At 41.0% G+C, this 24,228-nt stretch overlaps 1 long non-coding RNA gene across 2 annotated transcripts; it reads right to left on the bottom strand.

Annotated features, from left to right (window-relative positions):
- Positions 1 to 16,122: 16,122 nt before the first annotated feature.
- Positions 16,123 to 22,302, bottom strand: LOC130681712 (uncharacterized). 2 transcript variants are annotated; one of them, XR_008994981.1, is made up of 4 exons: positions 22,132 to 22,302; positions 20,805 to 20,981; positions 20,409 to 20,513; positions 16,123 to 16,228 (listed from the first exon to the last, which is right to left on the bottom strand). It is a non-coding gene; the product is annotated as an uncharacterized LOC130681712 (long non-coding RNA). The 2 variants fall into 2 exon arrangements; XR_008994982.1 differs by lacking the exon at positions 20,805 to 20,981.
- Positions 22,303 to 24,228: the final 1,926 nt, after the last annotated feature.

A 24,228-nucleotide genomic window follows, 5' to 3' on the forward strand; every position in this document is an offset into this window, starting at 1 on the left:
CCGCAGTCCAGGAATCTTCAGTGTGTATGTGCAGTTGATCAACTCAGTAGTTGTTGTAAATGTTATTTACTCTTTTCTGGAATTTAGTGTTTTGTGGAGTAAGATACACCTGTATTTCAGGTAGTCCCAGGAGTGCTGGGAAAAGGGTAGAGGAAGGGTGTTTACCTGCTAATATTCTGGGAAACTAATTACCTAGGGAAATTCAGATTAACATGTAGAAAGAGGAGTTTTGAGACTTCAGTCATGCTGGCATTTAAAGCAAGCGTGACTAAGTGACCCCTAACAACAAGAGCAGCCTTGCCTAGAAGAGTATCTTCCTTGAAAGGAGGGAGGTCATCCCTCCCATCCGGTGTGACTGCCAAGGCCCAAAGGGATGGATTAAGCTGACTGGGGGTCCTGGATCCCCTAAGCCTTTTCACATTTCTGCACCAGCTGTCCACAACACCCTGTTCCTCCTCACCCCTTGGCTGACTCTCTGAATCACTGATCAGTCAGTGACTGTCTGGATGGGTTTGTGAGCTCCTGGACTGAATCCCCATATGCAGAGATGGCTCTCAGTGGATGGTGGGCAGCCATGGGGAGGTGTAATGACTGGACTGTGGGAGGCAGGACCTCTGAGTGGGAGGAGAATATATGTGGGGAATGGTAGATGGGTTTGTGGGGTCCTGGGTTAATTCTGAGAATTAAAAGCAATTTTCTGCTGAAGCCGTGGCATGAAATCACTCTTCTTTTTCTCTCTTTATCAGTGCCTTTCTGTCTCTATACCTTCCCTTTTCTTCTGTCCTATTCCCTCTTTCTGTCCTGTTGCCCAACAGTCTTCAGGATTGATTTCTAAACCTTGATCCATCTTTTCTACCAACTGTTTGCATCACATAGAACCATTGTTTTCTCTTCCTTTTTTATAGAGATACGATGTCTTTGTGTTCTTGAAGTTAACTTTTGTATATCACGAAGATGATTTAAGGGCTACATTAGTGTACAACATTAATATTTAATTTATGTAAGTTACAAAGTAGCTTAAAGTTCAAGTTTAAAATAGCTTGAAGTTCAAATAATTAATATTATTGATTTGATTAAAATTCTAGAAATTTTAATAGTGTTTTTCAAGGGGGCTTTGGAACAATGTTTGGTCCATTTAACAACTTCGAAGTTCTCAGAACAACTTACACTGAAGTTGCCAAATTGTTACATTCGATGTTAAAGTACTTTAACTCTGACTGACAAATATAACCTCAAATACATATTGAAGAAAATCTATACTTGATTCGTACATTTTCTTAAATGTTTCAATACTAAAATCTAACCAATTCTATTATACCTTGCAATTTAAGATCATGTCTAAATCAGTTACACACTTTCATATAAAGTATGTCTAATTTAACATGCCAAATTTTATATTTTAAATATCAAATATGCACCCACAAACACACACACTGACAGCGATGAAGGGGAAATAAAGATGATAGAGAGAGAGAGAGAGAGAAAGAGAGCTAGAGAATATAGTCACCATCCCCTAGGGACTGGCGCCCACATGGGGTGCTCTCGTAACATATGCCCTCCTGCTTCAAATCACACATTCACCAAAAATTCTCTACTCTTAAAATCTGTATCTTCCTTCCCAGGTTCTACCTAACCCCCATTACCACTTATTTGGATTTTGCTTTTCTTTGGGTCTTTTTGTATATTTTAATGTTCTCTTCCCAGGCTCTAGCGACATATCAATGACACTCCATAAGGTCATTTCTACTCTTATATAATTCCTTCACAATCTTTTTGAAATGTAAGAATTCTAGGTGAGGTAATATAAAGGAGAAGTATAGTCTCTTGTGGATACTAAGCATTTAATAATTCCAATTATTAATTATATTGCCAATGAACTATTATGGTTCTGTTTTTATACAAATTATAATAATCAAAATCAGACTGTTACAAATGGCAACATATAGGTACAGAATTATGTGGGAGTGTGGAGAAATTAATTCCCATTGTAGTATTCAGTAAGGCTTCATTCATTAGTGTCTTGCAAGCTGTGCCTTGAACAAAGCGCACCCTGAAGAGGGAGCTGGACTTCCAGAGGGAGCGGCGTTTATGGGCCAAGGAATGGCCAGCAAGTTTGTGTAGCCAGAGGGATGGTTACAGATTGAACAGGAAAGGCAACTAGTAATACAAGCCCTGAATGCCTGACCCAGGACTCAGTAATCACATTTTAATTATTTATGTGTTGGAGCATCATGAGAAAATTCTGAAAACAGCGATGTGATCTGATGTCTGGCAGTGAGGAGGATGAATTGGAGAGAGAAGAGGCTGGAGTCTATATATTAACCATTTTACGTCTTGCCATTCACAAAAGGTGTGAGGCATCTCACAAAGAGATGTACACAGTGATAAAATAAAAGCTGAGAACCAGCATGTTGAAAAAGAAGAAAACAAATATTCTAGAAGAAAGGGCTAAAGACTGTTTTGGTCAGACTTTAAACTGTCTCTTAACTTCCGGGCAGTGAACCCCAATTCAGAAGCAATGTGTAATTGCTTCTGTTTAAATCGAAAAGAAATTGGTCATGTTGAATTTTCATGAATACTTATAGTACTTATATTTATAAGTACGCTCCATGGCACGCTCCATGGCAGTTTTCTTACCTTTATTTCTTGGCAAATTTTGTTTAAAAAGAAACAAGAACAAAAGTGTACATGAAAAGCCAACATAATGAAGATGGTTATCTGTGGAATTACTACCACCTTGGCATGCGGGTTCTTGTGGTATAACTTAAATCACGGATCTTTAGAGCAGGTAGGAGAGTGAATTGATTGCATGTCCCTGTCTTGACAAACTTCTCTTGATACACCTTTGATAGCAACTAGAAATCAGCCAGTTTGAAACGGCACTCTCTGGAATTCTGTATTTTTGACAGAGGGTGAGTTTGAGTGAATTAGAGACCAGATGAGCCTCTGGCAGAGATGGTCCTCTGTGAAAATGAGGAAATCGCCTTCATGTTCAGCCTGAGCGGGAGGGTTGCCTGCCCCAGCCTGGCGAAGTGTCTGTAGGGTACTTGTAGACAAAGCCAGGATTTACACAGGCAGCTCCTGAGCTGTGTCTTGTCAGGCGCTGCACGGAGCCCAGGGAACCGCCCTCTGTACACCGCAGCAGACATGGTTTTGGAGTGGGAACTTGTCAAGGCAGACGGTGTCCCTCAGTTCTAGCCGTGAGAAAAGCAGAACGTTTCCTTGGATTATCTGATTCTAAGCGGGAACTCCTCATAGTATTCTTTCTAAAATAAACTGGAAGCAAGAGATTATTGTGGGGCTTTAAAACCTGGACTACTTTGAGGAGCAGAATGGACTCCAGATCACTGATAAACCTTTTGATATATGGAGTAATTTAATTTAAGCCAACTGAATTTTAGACAGTGCATGACAAAGACATTAAAAAAATTTTTTTTGTAGAATTAGTAATGAGCCAAATACTATCTATTGTGACATCTTGTGTCTGTATATAAAAACATGCCGTGAGTGTATGGGTAACTATTTGTATGAAGACATGCATCCAGCTCATTTTAGAGTATGTCAAACGTTTGAGATAAAACCAAAAAAGGAGGGGCGGAAGATGGCGGCGTGAGTAGAGCAGCGGAAATCTCCTCCCAAAACCACATATATCTATGAAAATATAACAAAGACAACCCTTCCCAGAATAAAGACCAGAGGACACAGGACAATATCCAGACCACATCCGCACCTGAGAAAACCCAGCGCCTCGCGAAGGGGGTAAGATACAAGCCCCGGCCCCGCGGGAGCCGAGCGCCCCTCCCCCCAGCTCCCGGCGGGAGAAGAGCAGGCAGAGCGGGAGGGAGACGGAGCCCAGGACTGCCGAGCACCCAGCCCCAGCCATCTGGGCCAGAGGGCAGGGCCCTGGATACTAGGAAAACAGGGCAGCAAGAACAGTGAGCAGGCACTGGAGGCCGGGTGCAACAGGAGGACACCAGAAAAGCGAGAGACCATTTTTTTTTTTTTGCTGTTTTGTTTTGGCGAGCGCTTTTTGGAAGTCTTAAAGGGACAGGGAGGGACAGGGACCCCAATACTAGGGAAACAGGGCAGCAAGACCGGTGAGCAGATGCCTGAGGCTGGCGCTGGAGAATAAAGAAAAACGAGCGGCCACCTTTTTTTTTTTTTTAATTAAAAATTTTTTTTGTGTGTGGTCGTTTTGTTTTGGCGGGTGCTTTTTGGAAGTCTTAAAGGGGCAGGGTGGGACACTTAATCCAGAGGCAGGGAATCTGGGATCTCTGGGCACCCTAACCCCTGGGCTGCAGGGAGCAGGGAGGCCCCTTACGGAGATAAATAGCCTCCAGGCTGCTCCCCCTCCAACTCGACTCCACCATTTTGGAGCAGCTGCCCGAACCAGGCCACGCCCACAGCAACAGCGGAGAGTAACTCCATAGCAGCCGGGCAGGAAGCTGAAACCCTGTCTGCGCGCAGCTGCGCAGCACAAGCCACTAGAGGTCGCTGTTCTCCCAGGAGAGGAGGGCCACAAACCAACAAGAAAGGAAGTCCTTCCAGCCGTCACTCGTCCCAGCTCTGCAAACTATTCCTATCACCATGAAAAGGCAAAGCTACAGGCAGACAAAGATCACAGAGACAACACCAGAGAAGGAGACAGACCTAACCAGTCTTCCTGACAAAGAATTCAAAATAAGAATCATAAACATGCTGACAGAGATGCAGAGAAATATGCAAGAGAAATGGGATGAAGTCCGGAGGGAGATCACAGATGCCAGAAAGGAGATCGCAGAAATGAAACAAACTCTGGAAGGGTTTATAAGCAGAATGGATAGGATGCAAGAGGCCATTGATGGAATTGAAACCAGAGAACAGGAACACTTAGAAGCTGACATAGAGAGAGATAAAAGGATCTCCAGGAATGAAACAATGTTAAGAGAACTGTGTGACCAATCCAAAAGGAACAATATCCGTATTATAGGGGTCCCAGAAGAAGAAGAGAGAGGCAAAGAGATGGAAAGTATCTTAGAAGAAATAATTGCTGAAAACTTCCCCAAACTGGGAGAGGAAATAATCGAACAGACCACGGAAATACACAGAACCCCCAACAGAAAGGATCCAAGAAGGGCAACACCAAGACACATAATAATTAAAATGGCAAAGATCAAGGACAAGGAAAGAGTGTTAAAGGCAGCTAGAGAGAAAAAGGTCACCTATAAAGGGAAACCCATCAGGCTAACGTCAGATTTCTCAACAGAAACCCTACAGGCCAGAAGAGAATGGCATGATATATTTAATACAATGAAACAGAAGGGCCTTGAACCAAGGATACTGTATCCAGCACGACTATCATTCAAATATGACGGTGGGATTAAACAATTCCCAGACAAACAAAAGCTGAGGGAATTTGCTTTCCACAAACCACCTCTACAGAACATCTTACAGGGACTGCTCTAGATGGGAGCACTCCTAGAAAGAGCACAGCACAAAACACCCAACATATGAAGAATCGAGGAGGAGGAACAAGAAGTGAGAGAAGAAAAGAATCTCCAGACAGTGTATATAACAGCTCAATAAGCGAGGTAAGTAAGGCAGTAAGATACTAAAGAGGCTAACCTTGAACCTTTGGTAACCACGAATTTAAAGCCTGCAATGGCAATAAGTACATATCTTTCAATAGTCACCCTAAATGTTAATGAACTGAATGCACCAATCAAAAGACACAGAGTAATAGAATGGATAAAAAAGCAAGACCCATCTATAAGCTGCTTACAAGAAACTCACCTCAAACCCAAAGACATGTACAGACTAAAAGTCAAGGGATGGAAAAACATATTTCAGGCAAACAACAGCGAGAAGAAAGCAGGGGTTGCAGTACTAATATCAGACAAAATAGACTTCAAAACAAAGAAAGTAACAAGAGATAAAGAAGGACACTACATAATGATAAAGGGCTCAGTCCAACAAGAGGATATAACCATTCTAAATATATATGCACCCAACACAGGAGCACCAGCATATGTGAAACAAATACTAACAGAACTAAAGGGGGAAATAGACTGCAATGCATTCATTCTAGGAGACTTCAACACACCACTCACCCCAAAGGATAGATCCACTGGGCAGAAAATAAGTAAGGACATGGAAGCACTGAACAACACAGTAGAGCAGATGGACCTAATAGACATCTATAGAACTCTACATCCAAAAGCAACAGGATATACATTCTTCTCAAGTGCACATGGAACATTCTCCAGAATAGACCACATACTAGGCCACAAAAAGAGCCTCAGTAAATTCCAAAAGATTGAAATCCTACCAACCAACTTTTCAGACCACAAAGGCATAAAACTAGAAATAAACTGTACAAAGAAAGCAAAGAGGCTCACGAACACATGGAGGCTTAACAACACGCTCCTAAATAATCAATGGATCAATGACCAAATCAAAATGGAGATCCAGCAATATATGGAAACAAATGACAACAACAACACTAAGCCCCAACTTCTGTGGGACACAGCAAAAGCAGTCTTAAGAGGAAAGTATATAGCAATCCAAGTGTATTTAAAAAAGGAAGAACAATCCCAAATGAATGGTCCAATGTCACAATTATCGAAATTGGAAAAAGAAGAACAAATGAGGCCTAAGGTCAGCAGAAGGAGGGACATAATAAAGATCAGAGAAGAAATAAATAAAATTGAGAAGAATAAAACAATAGCAAAAATCAATAAAACCAAGAGCTGGTTCTTCGAGAAAATAAACAAAATAGATAAGCCTCTAGCCAGACTTATTAAGAAGAAAAGAGAGTCAACACAAATCAACAGTATCAGAAACGAGAAAGGAAAAATCACGACGGACCCCACGGAAATGCAAAGAATTATTGGAGAATACTATGAAAACCTATATGCTAACAAGCTGGGAAACCTAGGAGAAATGGACAACTTCCTAGAAAAATATAACCTTCCAAGATTGACCCAGGAAGAAACAGAAAATCTAAACAGACCAATTACCAGCAACGAAATTGAAGCGGTAATCAAAAAACTACCAAAGAACAAAACCCCGGGCCAGATGGATTTACCTCGGAATTTTGTCAGACATACAGGGAAGACATAATACCCATTCTCCTTAAAGTTTTCCAAAAAATAGAGGAGGAGGGGATACTCCCAAACTCATTCTATGAAGCTAACATCACCCTAATACCAAAACTGGGCAAAGACCCCACCAAAAAAGAAAACTACAGACCAATATCCCTGATGAACGTAGATGCAAAAATACTCAACAAAATATTAGCAAACCAAATTCAAAAATACATCAAAAGGATCATACACCATGACCAAGTGGGATTCATCCCAGGGATGCAAGGATGGTACAACATTCGAAAGTCCATCAACATCATCCACCACATCAACAAAAAGAAAGACAAAAACCACATGATCATCTCCATAGATGCTGAAAAAACATTTGACAAAGTTCAACATCCATTCATGATAAAAACTCTCAGCAAAATGGGAATAGAGGGCAAGTACCTCAACATAATAAAGGCCATCTATGATAAACCCACAGCCAACATTATATTGAACAGCGAGAAGCTGAAAGCATTTCCTCTGAGATCGGGAACTAGACAGGGATGCCCACTCTCTCCACTGTTATTTAACATAGTACTGGAGGTCCTAGCCACGGCAATCAGACAAAACAAAGAAATACAAGGAATCCAGATTGGTAAAGAAGAAGTTAAACTGTCACTATTTGCAGATGACATGATACTGTACATAAAAAACCCTAAAGACTCCACCCCAAAACTACTAGAACTGATATCGGAATACAGCAAAGTTGCAGGATACAAAATCAACACACAGAAATCTGTGGCTTTCCTATATACCAACAATGAACCAACAGAAAGAGAAATCAGGAAAACAACTCCATTCACAATTGCATCAAGAAAAAATACCTAGGAATAAACCTAAACAAAGAAGTGAAAGACTTATACTCTGAAAACTACAAGTCACTCTTAAGAGAAATTAAAGGGGACACTAACAGATGGAAACTCATCCCATGCTCGTGGCTAAGAAGAATTAATATCGTCAAAATGGCCATCCTGCCCAAAGCAATATACAGATTTGATGCAATCCCTATGAAACTACCAGCAACATTCTTCAATGAACTGGAACAAATAATTCAAAAATTCATATGGAAACACCAAAGACCCCGAATAGCCAAAGCAATCCTGAGAAAGAAGAATAAAGTAGGGGGGATCTCACTCCCCAACTTCAAGCTCTACTATAAAGCCATAGTAATCAAGACAATTTGGTACTGGCACAAGAGCAGAGTCACAGACCAATGGAAGAGACTAGAGAATCCAGACATTAACCCAGACATATATGGTCAATTAATATTTGATAAAGGAGCCAGGGACATACAATGGCGAAATGACAGTCTCTTCAACAGATGGTGCTGGCAAAACTGGACAGCTACATGTAGGACAATGAAACTGGACCATTGTCTAACCCCATATACAAAAGTAAACTCAAAATGGATCAAAGACCTGAATGTAAGTCATGAAACCATTAAACTCTTGGAAGAAAACATAGGCAAAAACCTCTTAGACATAAACATGAGTGACCTCTTCTTGAACATATCTCCCCGGGCAAGGAAAACAACAGCAAAAATGAACAAATGGGACTATATTAAGCTGAAAAGCTTCTGTAAAGCAAAAGACACCATCAATAGAACAAAAAGGAACCCTACAGTGTGGGAGAATATATTTGAAAATGACACATCCGATAAAGGCTTGATGTCCAGAATAAATAAAGAGCTCACACGCCTCAACAAACAAAAAACAAATAACCCAATTAAAAAATGGGCAGAGGAACTGAACAGACAGTTCTCCAAAAAAGAAATACAGATGGCCAACAGACACATGAAAAGATGCTCCACATCGCTAATTATCAGAGAAATGCAAATTAAAACTACAATGAGGTATCACCTCCCACCAGTAAGGATGGCTGCCATCCAAAAGACAGAGAACAACAAATGTTGGTGAGGCTGTGGAGAAAGGGGAACCCTCCCACACTGCTGGTGGGAATGTAAGTTAGTTCAACCATTGTGGAAAGCAGTATGGAGGTACATCAAAATGCTCAAAACAGATCTACCATTTGACCCAGGAATTGCACTCCTAGGAATTTACCCTAAGAATGCAGCAATCAAGTATGAGAAAGATCAGTGCACCCCTATGTTTATCGCAGCACTATTTACAATAGCCAAGAATTGGAAGCAACCTAAATGTCCATCGATAGATGAATGGATAAAGAAGATGTGGTACATATACACAATGGAATACTACTCAGCCATAAGAAAAGGGCAAATCCAACCATTTGTAGCAACATGGATGGAGCTGGAGGGTATTATGCTCAGTGAAACAAGCCAAGCAGAGAAAGAGAAATACCAAATGATTTCACTTATCTGTGGAATATAAGAACAAAGGAAAAACTGAAGGAACAAAACAGCACCAGAATCACAGAACTCAAGAATGGACTAACAGGTACCAAAGGGAAAGGGACTGGGGAGGATGGGTGGGTAGGGAGGGATAAGGGGGGGGAGAAGTAGGGGGATATTAAGATTAGCATGCATGGAGGGGTAGGAGAAAAGGGAGGGCTGTATAACACAGAGAAGGCAAGTAGTGATTCTACAACATTTTGCTATGCTGAAAGACAGTGACTGTAAAGAGGTTTATAGGGGGGACCTGGTATAGGGGAGAGCCTAGTAAACATAATATTCGTCATGTACGTGTAGATTAGTGATACCAAAAAAAAAAAAAAGGGCAGTTCCTGTGTGGTAACCTCCAATGAGTTCTACACAAGAGTATAAAGGGCATATAAAAGTGTAGGCAAAGGGTCTGTTTGTGTTTATACAGAGGATCAAAGCCTAATTGGGCTACCCCGAAAATGAACTAAGATACGATATGAAAAAGAACTTCCAACATCAGCACTCTCTGGAAGACTCATGCCAGAATATGATCATCAAGAAACCCCAACAAAGATCCACTCACTGCTACAGCTGTAGATGCACTCATCCCACCAGTTCCTGGACTTGCCATGGGAATGAGGAAGGAGATATCTAAGCTGGCCTGTGCATCCAGTAAAACAACAAATTTGACTGGATCTATACTGTTGGAACTCAACCAAGAATTTGGAGCAGTGCAAATTGTAGCGCTCCAAAGTCTTACAACTGCAGACTATTTACTGTTAAAAGAACATATGGCATGTGAACAGTCCCCAGGAATGGGTTGTTTTAATTTGTCTGATTTCTCTCAGACTGTTCAAGTTCAGATGGACAATATCCACCATATCATAGATAAGTTTTCACAAATGCCTAAGGTGCCTAACTGGTTTTCTTGGTTTCACTGGAGATGGCTGGTAATTACAGGTATGCTTTGGTTATGTAACTATACTCCTATTATGTTAATGTGTGTGTACAATTTAATTAGTAGCTTAAAACCTATACATGCTGAAGTTACTCTACAAGAAGATATGTCAAAGAAATAATCAATCTTCCCATGTTTTCTTCCGCCTGCTACTTCTATAACTTTTCTTCTTCCTTCCTAATTACAACCCTTAAATAGAATTCGTGCCTCATATCAAATTTACCGAGTATCATAATTTTTCCAAGTGGTAAAGATACCTCAAGACAAATGCAGGGCATAGAAGCTACAGGGCATAAATATGCAAAGAAATAAAAAGCTAACCATTTCAAACAATAAGGCTTGTCTCTCATTTACCAACTTTACATTTCCCTGTATGGCCCCGGAAGATGACTGGTTAGCCAGAGACGGGTAAGATTCCTCAAGGGAGGAACAACCTAAGACAGGCACAGTCGCAGGGGGGCCATCAGGTGAGAAATTGGGGATCAACAGAGGTGAGGCTTAGAACCTCACCCCCCCTGTTCTGAGAGAAATCTTCTGCATATGTGGATGTTTTATTGCCCTTGTCCTGCTTGGATTAACACATAGTCTACAGGCACACACCTGATCATCTACATTTGCTCTCTTACAACACTAAACTATGTTTTCTACCTTTATCTTGTATCTACCTACCACCTCAGCATTTTATTAAAAATAATAATAATAAAGAGAGAAATGTGGTATCCACATATAAATCAAGTATAAAAATCAAATGAGTATTCATATTTGAACTGACTGTTTATAGTTCATAATGCATGAGCAAAACCGAAGGTTTCTGTGATGACTGCCCTTGTACTGCTCACCATGTAAGAACTTATTCACTATGTAAGAATTTGTTCTCCATGTAAGAACTTGTTTGTTATGCCTCAGAAGATTGGAGACTGACAAAAATTAGGCTTGGGGTGGATTAATGATTGTGCATTGAGCATTGACTCCCCTATACAGAATTTTATTGTTGTTAGCAACCATTTGATCAATAAATATGAGAGATGCCCTCACAAAAAAAAAAAAAAAAAAAAAGTATACACTTCCAATGGTAAAATAATAAGTAACCGGGATGTAATGAATACAGTCAAGATATTGTAACAGCTTGGTATGGTGATAGCTGGTACCTAGAATTGTCATGTATATAAATGTTGAATCACTATGTTGTACACCTGAAACTAATGTAATGTAATACTGTGTGTCAACTACCCTTCAATTATAAACAAACAAACAAACAAACAAAAAACTAAAAAAGGGTTGGGGAGGGTTTTTCTTAAACACAATTTTGCATTCACCACTCGTGAATATTATTCTGTATAGTTCAATTCTTGAGGAAGTATCAAAGTACAGATATTCTCCAAGTCAAATAAAATAACTGGGAGTCTTTATATAAGGCCAATACTCTTGTTATATACCTGATTCCTAACACAGACTGGAAGGCCAAATAGGAGTTTCCTGGCCATTTGGAATATTGCTTGCAGCAGATTTTTCCATAATGCGATAGGAAGTGGAATAGTTATCAAGAAAAGCCAGATTAGAGGCTTGCTTGCTAACCAAGTATAAAATACTAGACTGATAGAGCCACACCTGAAATGTATTAAAAAGGAAGTGAAATAGGTACGATCATGTACTATTGATGGGAGTGTCATTTGGTTAAAATATTTTGGAAATTAATGTCATGTATTTTAAATACACTCCTGTTTTTGACTCAATAATCCCATTTCTCAATTTGGATATTATTTGCATATTCTGAAATGAATACAGAGACAATCATAAAAGGAATGCTACAGGGTTGCATTAATTTCCTCCTGCTGCTGTAACAAATGAACTAAGTAGCTTGAAAGAAAATAAACTGGTTTTCCCCTGTTCTGGAGCTCAGAAGTCTGAAATGGGTCTCATAGGCAAAAATCAAGATGTCAACAGGCTGCATTCCTTCTGATGGCTCTAGGGAAGAATCCTAGAGTTCTCGTCTCTTCCGATGTCTAGAGGCTGCCTGCATTCCCTGGTGGGTGGCCCCCTTCCTCCATCCTCAGAGACAAGGTTGGACCTGGTCCTTTTCATGGTATCATCTCCCTGTTATGTGTTTTCTGCCTCCCTCCACTGCTTGTAAGGATCCTCGAGATTACAGTGGGCCCTTGAATAATCCAGGCTAATCTCCCCATCTCAAAGACAACCGATTAGCAATTTAATTCCCTTTTTCCATGTAATCCAACATGTTCCTAGGTCCCAGGGATTAGGATGTGGACATTTTTGGGGGGTCAATATTCTGTCTACCACAAATGTTATTTAAATAATGAAGTACTCAAATAAAGAACAATAGCTAAACAGTTGGGTAAATCAAGGTTCATTCTTTCCATGTAACATTATGTAGCCAATAGTGATATCAGACAATTATGTGATGGTGTGGGGAAGTGTCTGTGATGTACTTTTATACAAAAATTAGGGTACAGAATTTTATAAGCAATATAATCTCAACTGTTTATTTTGTATTTTCACTTGCTGGCTTCTCAGGTATTTCAAATCCAACTAAGTCTAAAATTGAAACCCTGATTTTTCCCCACCTCTCTCACCACCGTGTATCCAATTTTTTGCCAAGCAGGTGAGAGTCATCCTTGACTCCTTCCCTTCTATCTCTGCCACCCACCCAGCCCCTCAGCAAATGCTCTGGACGCCGCCTCCAAAATGCGTATCAAATCTCCGCACTTTCTCTTCGGCTTTACGGGCTCCGTGCTGATCCAACTCACCATCTTTTCTTGCCTGAACCCCCTCAGTGGCTTCTCCTGGTATCTCCTTGCTTCCTCTCTGGCCACCCTCTGCCACACAGTAACCCGAGGGAGCTCCTTAAATTATAAATTTCATCATGTCTGTTCCTGCTGAAAATCTTAATGTGGCCTTAAAGTTCTGTTTGATGTGGTATCTTGAGCCTATCAGTATCAGCCCTGGCACTTTGTTCTTAGTTAATTGCATCTGCTCTCTTGACAACTTAGCCAAATTTTCTTTATCTCCTTGGTTCCCCATAGTCCATTTCAAACCAGGAGCTAGAAGCCAGATGAAGAGGACAGCAGTTGCCCAAACATAAGACAGAGGGCATTAGAGTCTGTTCATCAATAATCTGACGTTAATAAAAATAGCTAACATTGCTGGGGGTGTATAAGCTGGATGCTACACCAAGCACCTCACACTCACTGACACATTTAATTCTCATAGTAATGCTCTGCAGGAGGTAACATTCCTGTCCCCATTTTACAGATAAGAGAGCTGAGGCTCAGAGACGCCAACTAGCTTCCTTTAAAGGAACCTCATTAGGAACTGGTAGCTCCAGGATTCATATCCATATATGTCTTCCTTGCTCTAAAACTGAAGCTCTGTGCTGTACTCCTGTGTGATGTAAGGTGACGGGGCGGCTCTGTCAAGTCATCACTGGGGTGGAGCTTTCAGAGAGCAATTCCCAGATTGGCATTTGAAAATAGATGAACTTAGACCAGTGCGGCCCAGGTACCGCATTGAGCCTTTTGGCTGAATGTCACTGACAGCAGTGATGTAAGATAAAACCCACTTGTGTCCTCTGAGAACAGAAGCAGCTTGCAGAGGATGATGAATGAGATGATTCTGCCTTGCAGGAGGGGCACCTGTCCCGCAGATCCTTGGTAGATTCCCACTGAACCTGAAAAGTAGGTCTGGCACATGTGGACTCAGTCAGCTTTCAGAATCGGCTTTAGTGGAAACGGATGGATAAATGAATAGATGAATGGGTGGACAGAGATGTAGTAGATCTCACATATTGACAACTATTGAATTAATGGTATCAGTTAGGATATTCTGAGTGGAAAGAATTTCAAAGATCACGGTCCAAACACAGAGGGAGCATGAAACTCCAAACCACATGAAACACTACAGGTCATGAAACTGAAGCCCAGAGCAGATAACTGGCTTCACAGCTCCTACGCCTGGCTTGGGAAAAAGACAATTCTTCAGGTTCCAGAGCTTAGCTCATTTTTCTGCAGTTTCTGACTTTCACTTGCCCGGTTTATAAGGTAAGTCCCTGGCTCCTCAGAAGCATCAACTAAAGGCTCAGGGTCCATTATCCTAACATCAGATACATGTGATGTAGCTGGGATACATCCCTAGTGTTATGTTATCTCCTTTCCCAGGGTTTCTTTTTAATCATGGATTAAAGCAATAATATAAAATGTCTTGAGAAAACAGCATGTGTCAAATACTGAAAACAAACCAAAACCCCCAAAATCTATTATGTGATAGAGTCCCGGAAATGTAGTCTGGGAGGTAAATCAGAGTCCTGTAGTGGATGAGATACATTTTTCAGTCCTGTTGATGTGTCTTGTGATTGCCTCTAAAACCATGTTTAGAGATTAAAAACTGAATTCTCACTTTAAAGCCCCTTTTGAGTGTGAGGCAGAGCCTTCTCGGCTCCACCAGTGAGGGTCCTAGACGTGGGGACAGCTCTGACTAAGAAACGTCTTTCTTGTTCTATGTTGAATCTGGTAGCGTCTCCCTAGGGCTACATGGGGTGGCACCTCTGCTCTCTATTGGCGTTTCAGCCATTTGGACGGTGCAGCTAACGTCCTCACCCAAGTCTCCTCTTTCCCAGGCAGACATCCCCAGGCCCCACATGACAAAATGTCTAGCTCCTTCCCTGCCTGATCCCCCTGCCTGGACCTCTAAGCTGGGCAGAAGGATAGGGGCAGATCCAGAGAACCATTCCTAACCTGCGTTATCTGATCCTGATCATGTGTGAAGCCCTGTGGTAGACACTGGAAGCCCAAGGTTGAATGAGACACAATCCCTGTTCTGAGGGGCTCCTAGTATTTTATGTAACATATAAAGACACATAGAAAATTAAAATATAATGTTGACAAGTACAGTGATGAAGAGACATAGTTTGTAATAAGGATGTTAATCCAACACAGGCTGGCTGTGGTCAAGAGAGGCTTCTTGGGAGATGCCACATCGGATCTGAGACAGAAGCCTGGGGCGGCCAGGCTGAGGGCATGAGGCTTCCATCCCATGAATGTGTCCTGCTGCAGGACCCTGCAGTGCCTTATTCTCACTCTGGTCACTGAACTGGTCTAAGCCCAGGGCCTCAAGCTCGCACTAGTTCAGCGGGTTGGGCTAACCAGCATTCCGCCTCCTCTCTTGTCCACGGCAGAGGCTCTCCCTGCTTCCCGGCAGCCCCTACAGCAGCAGTGGAGGCTCCAGGGTGTCCTGGCTCACCTGCAGCAAGAAGGCAACAAATCTGGATTACTCTAGGCAGCTCCTCCCCTCACTCAACAGAAGACACTCATTCCTTGATACTATTGATATTCCATAGACACTGGGTGAAATGCAATTTCCTGTCCTCTAATTTCACGAGGAAAATTTTAGACATTGTCAATTTAGAAATGCCGCGTAACACTGGGACCCATTTGCCTTTTGACATGAAGATTCTCAAAGCCTGCATATTCCCTGAAGATATATTTCTAATTTTTGATTAGTCTTTACAACTTCTGTCTGTCTGGTCTAACTAAGAGTATTCACAGTTAGCATGTAGTCCATCTCAGTCCTTTGCTCCCAAAATTCAGCTACTGGTAGGCTGAGGCTCATAGCTGAGTCTCAGCACAATGATATAATTTAAGATTTAGATGAAACTTGCACCTTCTACTGCAAGCCCGACGCCCTGGGCTTAGACTAGCTCAGTTCTAAAACTGAGCAATAATTCACGAACTATAACTTGAACAATGCTGAACAATCTTGTTTTGGCCTTTGCACAGGGTTGCATTGAAAAGATCACAAATACGAGCTCTAAAAAAGAAAAAAATATCATCAATGGAATACTTAGTGACATGTTTTTAACAAATGACAAACTGGAAACATGCTGCAAAAAAAAAGGGCTTAAATCCTCTTTACCTGTCTCCTCAAATCTGTACTCATCTACATAGCAGCTCTTCTTCTCTTTTCTTCCTCTCTTCTCTGCATCTCCTCTTTCTTCCCCCGTCGCTTCTTTAAACTCTTCAGAATAACTCAGTGTTTGCTGTTTTTGCTTCCTGGCCCCCCCTTCCACATTTCCAGTTCAGCCATTTCCCTCTCCAGGCGGTTCTCTGTCCTTCTTAGCATCCCTCTTCTAGGCTTTCTCGCGTTCTTCTTGCCCTCTTCTTCCATTATCCATTTCAACGCCGCGGAAGGATCCAGTCAGCACTGGGCAGTGAGGGGTAGGGTGTGAGAATGAGGAAGGACAGAGAAAGCAGGGCTTAGCTGAATGTTGTTATTTTTTTCCTGTCACAGAGGTAATAAAATCTTCTTCCTAGATCTCATGAGGTTTCTGTGAAGCTCATGTAAGATAATAAAATTTAGGGACCTAAAATCATTTATTTATTCCACAAGCATTTATTCAGCACCTAACATGTTCCAGGTCTTGGGCCATGACTTGGCCCAAGCATAGGATGGTGAAGAGGAAGCCCAGCTGTTCAGAGAACTGTGGGCTTGAGAGAGAAGCAGATGAGGGGAAGGTCTGCTACATGGACATGGACGTGGTAAGTGAAGCTCAGAGTGTTTTGAGAGACTTCCATTAGAACCTATTTTTCAGTGAATCATGAAAAACTTTTGTTATGAATTGTGTAGATATGAGCCAGGCAAAAACAGTGAATAAGTGCAGAGGGGGAAGAAAAAAAAATGGTGTGTGAAACAAATGACAGGAAGTTTGATATTGCAACAGCATATAGTTTAGGGCATGGAGTCATGAGGAATGAGGCTGCAGGGCAAGGAAGGGCTGGGTGGTGGACCTGGGACTCGGCCCCATCAGTTAATGTATTTTAAGCATGCAGGTGACCTAGTCAAATTTGACTTTTTAGTGGGTCACTTTGACTACAATGCGGATGATGGGTTTGAATTAAATAAGACTGGGGAAGACACATGAGTGCGGCAGGTATGGTAATAAGCGTGGAGAGGAACTAGGGCCTTGGCGATCAGCACAGAAGGGGTGAGCTGGGTTCCAGAAATATGCAGGCCATGCGACTGTCATGACTGGGTGTTTGATTGCGTAAGCAGCATGTAGCAGAGGGAAAATAGTCACGATAGCTCCAGTTACTGGGTGATCAGAAATGGACAAGAGAGAGTGCTGGAGAGTCAAATGATCTGTGGGAAGATGGGTTGTTGATACTTGGAGGATATTTGGAGAAAGATGTCCAGGGGCAAGGTGATGTTTAAGTCTGAAGTGAGGTTATGGGATATAAATGCAGTTCGTGGTGTTTTTATGATGGTTGAAATCATATGAGTCATTGGGATTATGACTTGAGAAGGCTTAAACTGGTAAGATCCACGGACCAGAGAGCAGGGATTCCATTTGGCACTTAGAGAAAGAGGTTCAGATGCAGGAGAAGAAAGAGCAAGCCCTGGGGTAGGAGAATCAGCTAAGTGATACCACGGAAACCAAGCAGAAAGTGTCAAGAAAGATGGAAGGACTGATATTACATGAGATGCAGAAAAGAAATCTAGAAAGACAAGAACTAGGAAATGCTCAGTTTGCCTGAAAGTTGGAAAGCTGTTATATTCCTTAGCAGGAGTAATTTCAGGAAAACCGTGGGGCTGAAGCCGGATTGCCCTGGGTTGCCGTGTAAGCGCAATGTGGAGCAGAGGAGGCAGCCAGTGTGGATGCGTCCTCCAAGAAGGGATCTGAGCTATCAGCCTGTGTAACCACACAGGATCTCAGCTCCAAGAGATCAATTTTAGAGTGGGAGCACCTCAGCTGGCTTATAGGCTCATAGTGACATGCCCTCAGAACAGGATAAGTTGAGTGAACAGAAAGCTTGATGGCTCAGAGGGCGAAGCTCTGGAGTGGACGGGGGATGAGTCTAGGGCACAGGCCAGTGGGTCAGCTCTGGGGAGAGCATCTTTGTGAGTGTGCTTGCTTTGTGCTTTTCTCCCTCTACCTCTCCCAGATTCACTTCCAGTCTTCAGTGGTAACTGGTATTTTCTTTGTAATTTGTAATTGCTTTGTTTTATTGAATTTAAATAAAAATCTCTTTCCTTACTGCTGTGAAAACTGAGTATTTGTTTCCTTAATCACATCTTCACTTGCTCTTCTAAATTTTCATAGCTGTATTCTTAGTGATTATATCATTTATGCTTATGGATTCAAACATTGTAGTGTATTTCTTGCTCTATAACATTTAGACAGTTTCCTGACTTCCCACTAAGTGAAGTGAGGATATTAATGTCCCTGCTCTTTATCACTCCCTGAAAAGCCACAACTATATTTTACACTTTACATTGTCAAGATTAATAACTTTTACTTTCTGCACTGCATCTATATTTACATATTATATCATTTATACACATGTTGATTTAACAAATTTGGACTCCAATGAAGGGAAATTCCATTACTGAGGTCTGCCACCTAGTTTCTGAGATCCCAGCTTGCAGAGACAGCCTTCCCAAGTTCACTCCATGGTTCTGCTGCTTAGTAACTGTGTGACCTTGGGAAATTTTCTTAAGCTCTCTGAGTCTTGGTTTCCTTACCTTTAAAATCAGAATAATAATAATACATATCTTACTGTTCTTTTTTGAGCATCAAATTCGCATAAGTACACATGAAGCATGTAGAACTGTGCCTGGCTCTCAGAAAGCACAATGCATATCAGATATTGCCGTGAGTACATAGCATTGTTCACTGTATAACCAAGTAGCTTGTTAGTATTATTACTTTTCTAAGTTATGAGTTTACTGCTCTGGCCTCTGCCACTTAAAGAAAAAACGGTTTTAGCTTTAAGGTTGAGACAATCTTATAGTTTGCTTTATATTTAACCTATGTCTTTCCTGTATTAGATTTTTGTATTGGCATCTTGAATTGCCTCCTCTTCCTTCTTCTCCTCTTTTCTTCTTTCTTTTGGGAAATTAAAGTATGTTGCCACTACAAGTGGTATGCTCTCTCCAGCTTATGAGAGGGAATTGTTGACAAATATTCCAAATCAGCACCTGATTTATGGTTTGGTTGATTGTCTGGACTTGAGAAAGTGATAAAGGAAGTGTTAGTAATGAAGATTAAATTAAAAAACATCTAGTGTTCGTAGCTGTTATGCTATGAGTAGCGATGTCTATGCACACATACCTGTTTTTCCTCCAGAGAGCTGGCTGGTAATCATTTACCAACACACACTACTGACGATATCTGAAAATTAACTAGCATCTCCCTCTTTCTCTCTCGTGTTAGATACAGCTTCTAATTGTAAATATCACTCCTGGAGTCCTCCAAAAATGTTTTTCAGTAAAATCCCATACATTCATAAGTGTCCCAGACCGTTGTCACCTAGGGCTTTCATTCTTTTAATTATTCTCAATTATGTCCATAGTTTTTTGCATTTTAGGTCTTTCCCATTTGGGGTTTTTAACCTTTGTGTTGTTGGGGAAAAACCCCAAGAAGCTACATCAGAAAAGACAAACCTACATCTTTGTATTTTTGGAAATGAGGTTATGTTTCATTCATATTTGATTGATAGCTTGGTTGCACATAAAACTACAAGTTCAAAAATATTTTCCATTGGAATTTTGAAGGCCTTTCTCTTTGGTCTGATAGCACACAGGTTTGATGATTTCTTCTTTGACTCCTGGCTTATTTAGTCTTAAAATGATGCATAATTATTCTCACATCCAGCCTTTCTCCCTCAGGAGTTGTATTAACAAAAAATCTGGACCCAACTTCACTCATTGCTCCTCTTACTGCATTTCTGCCAACTTTTTGTTTGGGGTTGGCTAGTGGAATCTTTTAACACATTGGATTTCACTAGGTGATGGCAAGAAAAATCTGACCAGGGACCATTTCGAGCAAAGCGTTTTCTCTGTGCCCCAGGAAGCAGAGTGGGCCTTGAGCACTGGCTTGGAATTCCACCTCTGGTTCACTTGGGAAAAGCTAGATTTCACCTTTTTTTCCCCCAGCCATAATGTTAGTTCATTGCCAGATATTCACCACCTTTTCCTGGTGAATGCTCACTTTATGGCAAATGTGGACAGTGCCAGAATTCTGGAATCTGAGAGGGAGCCTATATCTTCACCAGAGATGACATAGAAGACGATCAAGGTCACTGATGTGTTAGATCTGTAGGGGAGAGAGGACGGCATAGACACAGGCTCTTCAACAATAAAATTAAATCTTAGTGAAATCTGGCAGTCAAGGACAAATCTGGATGTGCCTTGGGACCATTCAATCCCACTATTGTAATGAGGAATATGACCCCCAGATGGTGGAACAACGGGGACCAGGACTCAGGCATGGGTACCGGACATGAAGTCCTCTCCACTCAGAATCAGGGTATTCTTATCAGTCTCCTAGGAAAGGACCCATTTCTTAATGATTATTATTTAATTAAAAAAGACAATAAAAAAGAACCTCATGCACTTAGATTTGTAAGATTTGGCTCCCAGGTGTGACTGCTGAATGCTGGACTTTTCGTTTCTCTGGACTCCACTTTCCTCATTAATAAAAGGAGGCAGAGGTGGACTCCATTATCTCTGAGGCTCTTTTCATCTTGAATTCTGTCACTTTGTGATTCTGCAGCCTCTGGAACTTAAAGACATATTGTAGCATATCAGCACATTTCATTATTTTTCAACATGGATATAATTTTATTGGGAAAGTACAGAATGAAGCTATAAATGTTAAATCAAGTAGACTCAAAATGGCCCTTGGGAAATATAATCTTTCCTCTTTCCTCTTCCTTCCACACCTCTATTCTCCCCTCTCTCTGCCATCTGTTCTTCATTTCACTGATCCCCATAAAATAGCTCTGCCCTTTTCAAAATCTTTCAGCAAACCGAGAACTTTGGAACTAAGTCATTCAGTCTTGTGATTTCCAGCCTTCAAGATTTGTTTTTCTGGGCTTTTTATATATTATTTTCACTTTACAGAAATGTTGGTCAATAAAATACTTCTATCGCTTTTCTTCATGAGGAACCTGAGAATTGTAGAAATGATAAGAAAATTGCTCAAAGCCACACAATTAAGACACAGAACGTTGATTAAACTCAATCTTGTATTTAAACCATACCTATTTGCTAATCATGTTTCCTCACAGATTTCTTTATTTAAATATTGTATTTGTTATAATTAATTCTATAATTAATAATTATTATATATTTTATTTAAAGGTAGTTAAACATTTTAAATAGGCAAAAAATACACATGATACAAAAATTCAAAAGGCAAAAATGGTCATGAGTGAAAAGCTATAGACTCCCCACTACTTCCACACCCCAGATTCTCAACTCCTCTGGTAGATAACAACTGTTACCAGTTTTTAAGTAAAATCTAGCAAACGCTTATGTGTATATTCAGAGATTTAATTTCCAAAGAATGCTTCAAGTACCCATTATTTGCCAAAAGTGCAGACACCTGTCCTTTAGTCATTTTCTCCATAATTATAGAAATAATTATCCCTCTTCCCAAAGATGACAAACCTCATAAACTATTCTTTCCTTAAGAAACCCTGATTCTCCTTCAGTTTATCAAGCAAACGATAACCCACTTAACCTGTTGGTAAAAATAACTTTGGAATCTATTAGTAATTCATCTGGCAAAGAACAGCAAGTCTAAAATTGTGCTAGTAGAACTGTTCTAAATTGCATGATGCTTAGGTAATTAACTCCCCTACTCCAGGAGGCACCGGCTCTTGGCCCTAAGATTTCAACATGGAAAGAATGTTATGAAAGCGCCTCACCCATCCCAAGAGTGTTCCTATTTCTTTTGGCATTCCTGGAAGATGTCAGTTTCCTAATGGTGATCCAGGTGGCTTCCACTGTTGAATCTGAGAGTGACAGGCAGGAAAACCGGGCTCATCTCGAACTCATCCCAAAGAAATTCCTACCTCTTCCAATCCCCAGGTGAAGACAACAATTTTTTTCTTTACCATGCCAGCCCAATCAAGTTTGAGCCATTGCAGATGCCACCCAGCATTCTTCCCAGTAAAGCACGCTGGGTGAGAAATCTTCCTTCGGGCGCTGGTGAGGGGCCTTCTCATTACCAGTGATGTCAGGGGGGCAGGGCAGGATGTCAGCCAGATAGGCCCTAGTCTGTACAGTACCATTCTTTATTGCATTTTTAGCATGTTTGACAGATGGACTGGTTATTCTGATTAGTTGTTTGTTATTCTTAATGGTTTTCCACATTTAAGGGCTTATATTTCTTTTCTTATTAGAAAAGTTTTATTGTGGTAAGAACACTTAATACGAGGTCTACCCCCTTAGCAGATTTTTAAGTGTACAATGTTGTTATACATAAGCCCAATGTTGTACAGCAGATTTCTAGAATTTACTCGTTTTGAATAAATGAAATTTTGTACTGTGATTAGCCATACCCTTTTAATCCCTCTCCCAGCCCCTGGAAACCACAGCTCTATCCTTTACTTCCATGAGTTTGGCTGTTCAGGATTTGCCTTTTTGATTCTCGCTTATTCCTCTTGGCATATCTTCCAGCTCCATCCACGTTGTCTCATTTAGGATGATTTCTTTCTTTGTTAAGGCTGAGTAATATTCCATTGTATCTATGAACCACATTTCTTTATTCATTCACCTGTTGATGGACAGTTAGATTTCCCCACTTTGGCTATTGTGAGTAATACCACAATGAACACAGGGGTGCTAATATTTCCTTGAGATCCTGATTTAAACTCTTTTTGGTGAATACTCAAACATAGGTTTGCTAGATATATGGTAATACTATTTTTAACTTTTTAATGGGAACTCTGTGCTGTTTCCCATAGAGTCTGTGCCATTTTGCATTTCACTAACAGGGTACAAGGGTTCCCTTTTCACCACATTCTTGCCAACACATGTTACTGTGTCTTTGATTTTTTTAAAAGATGATAGCCACAGATGTGAAATGATATCTCATTATGCTTTTCGTTTGCATTCGCTGGGCATTAGTTTTCCCCTAATGAGTACTTTTAGATGATGTGTTACTGTGGTTCAACAAATCATACTAAGAAAAGATCAATGGGTTCTGTGTCAACCATATTTATTTCTTTAGGTAAAAATATCCACATTTATTTCTTTAGGTAAAAAAAAAACATTGAAAACTAGGATAAAGAGCTTATGGAGGCCCATTCCTTGAGTGCATTAAGGAAGTCGGAAATGCCATAAATGCCATTTCAAAACAGAGGGTCTAATAAGAAGCCACAGAATTAACTTTTATTTTTAATTGAATTGACTTTTGTAGGAGAAAGTAGCAGATGATAACTGGGGAGCATGCTGGAAAAGCACCTAAATGGATGCAGCCCAGACACTGAATCCTTTGGAAAAAAATGAGGGAGGATGCATTTTGTAGTAGACCACAAATCACTCATGGCCATGAGGGCCACAGAGGCCAGGTGAGTGTGTAAATCGAAAAAAGTGAGCTCTAGGGAGGGGCTCCAATAGTGACTCTTAGTGCCAAGAAATCTGTAGGATCAGGCTGTCTTGTTCAAGCCCATTGATGGTGCCATGGAAACACCCAGCAAGGGACTGTCCATTCCTAGGAAACCAAGGTAAGACTCTCAGGCTCTGTTTCACTCAACGTATTATCCAAAAAATTCTAGAGCCAGTAGGACATGGTAAAAGAAAAAGTTAATTTAAGAAAAATTTTAAGTATGGTTAAGATATGGCCAGACCCCAGGGTTAGCAGGGAGCAAAGCTGGATGCTGAACCAGGTAGTGAGCTTACACACCGGAGCCAGGGAACCTGGGGTGGGGAAGCACCGCCTCTGGCTGTGGAAGGGCCCCGCGGCTGTCACTGAGTCTCTCACACCCCCTCCCTGTCCCGTGGCACCATCGTGGGAGTGT

This window comes from Manis pentadactyla, chromosome 19 (assembly GCF_030020395.1).
Source record: "Manis pentadactyla isolate mManPen7 chromosome 19, mManPen7.hap1, whole genome shotgun sequence".
Taxonomy (NCBI): Eukaryota; Metazoa; Chordata; class Mammalia; order Pholidota; family Manidae; genus Manis; species Manis pentadactyla.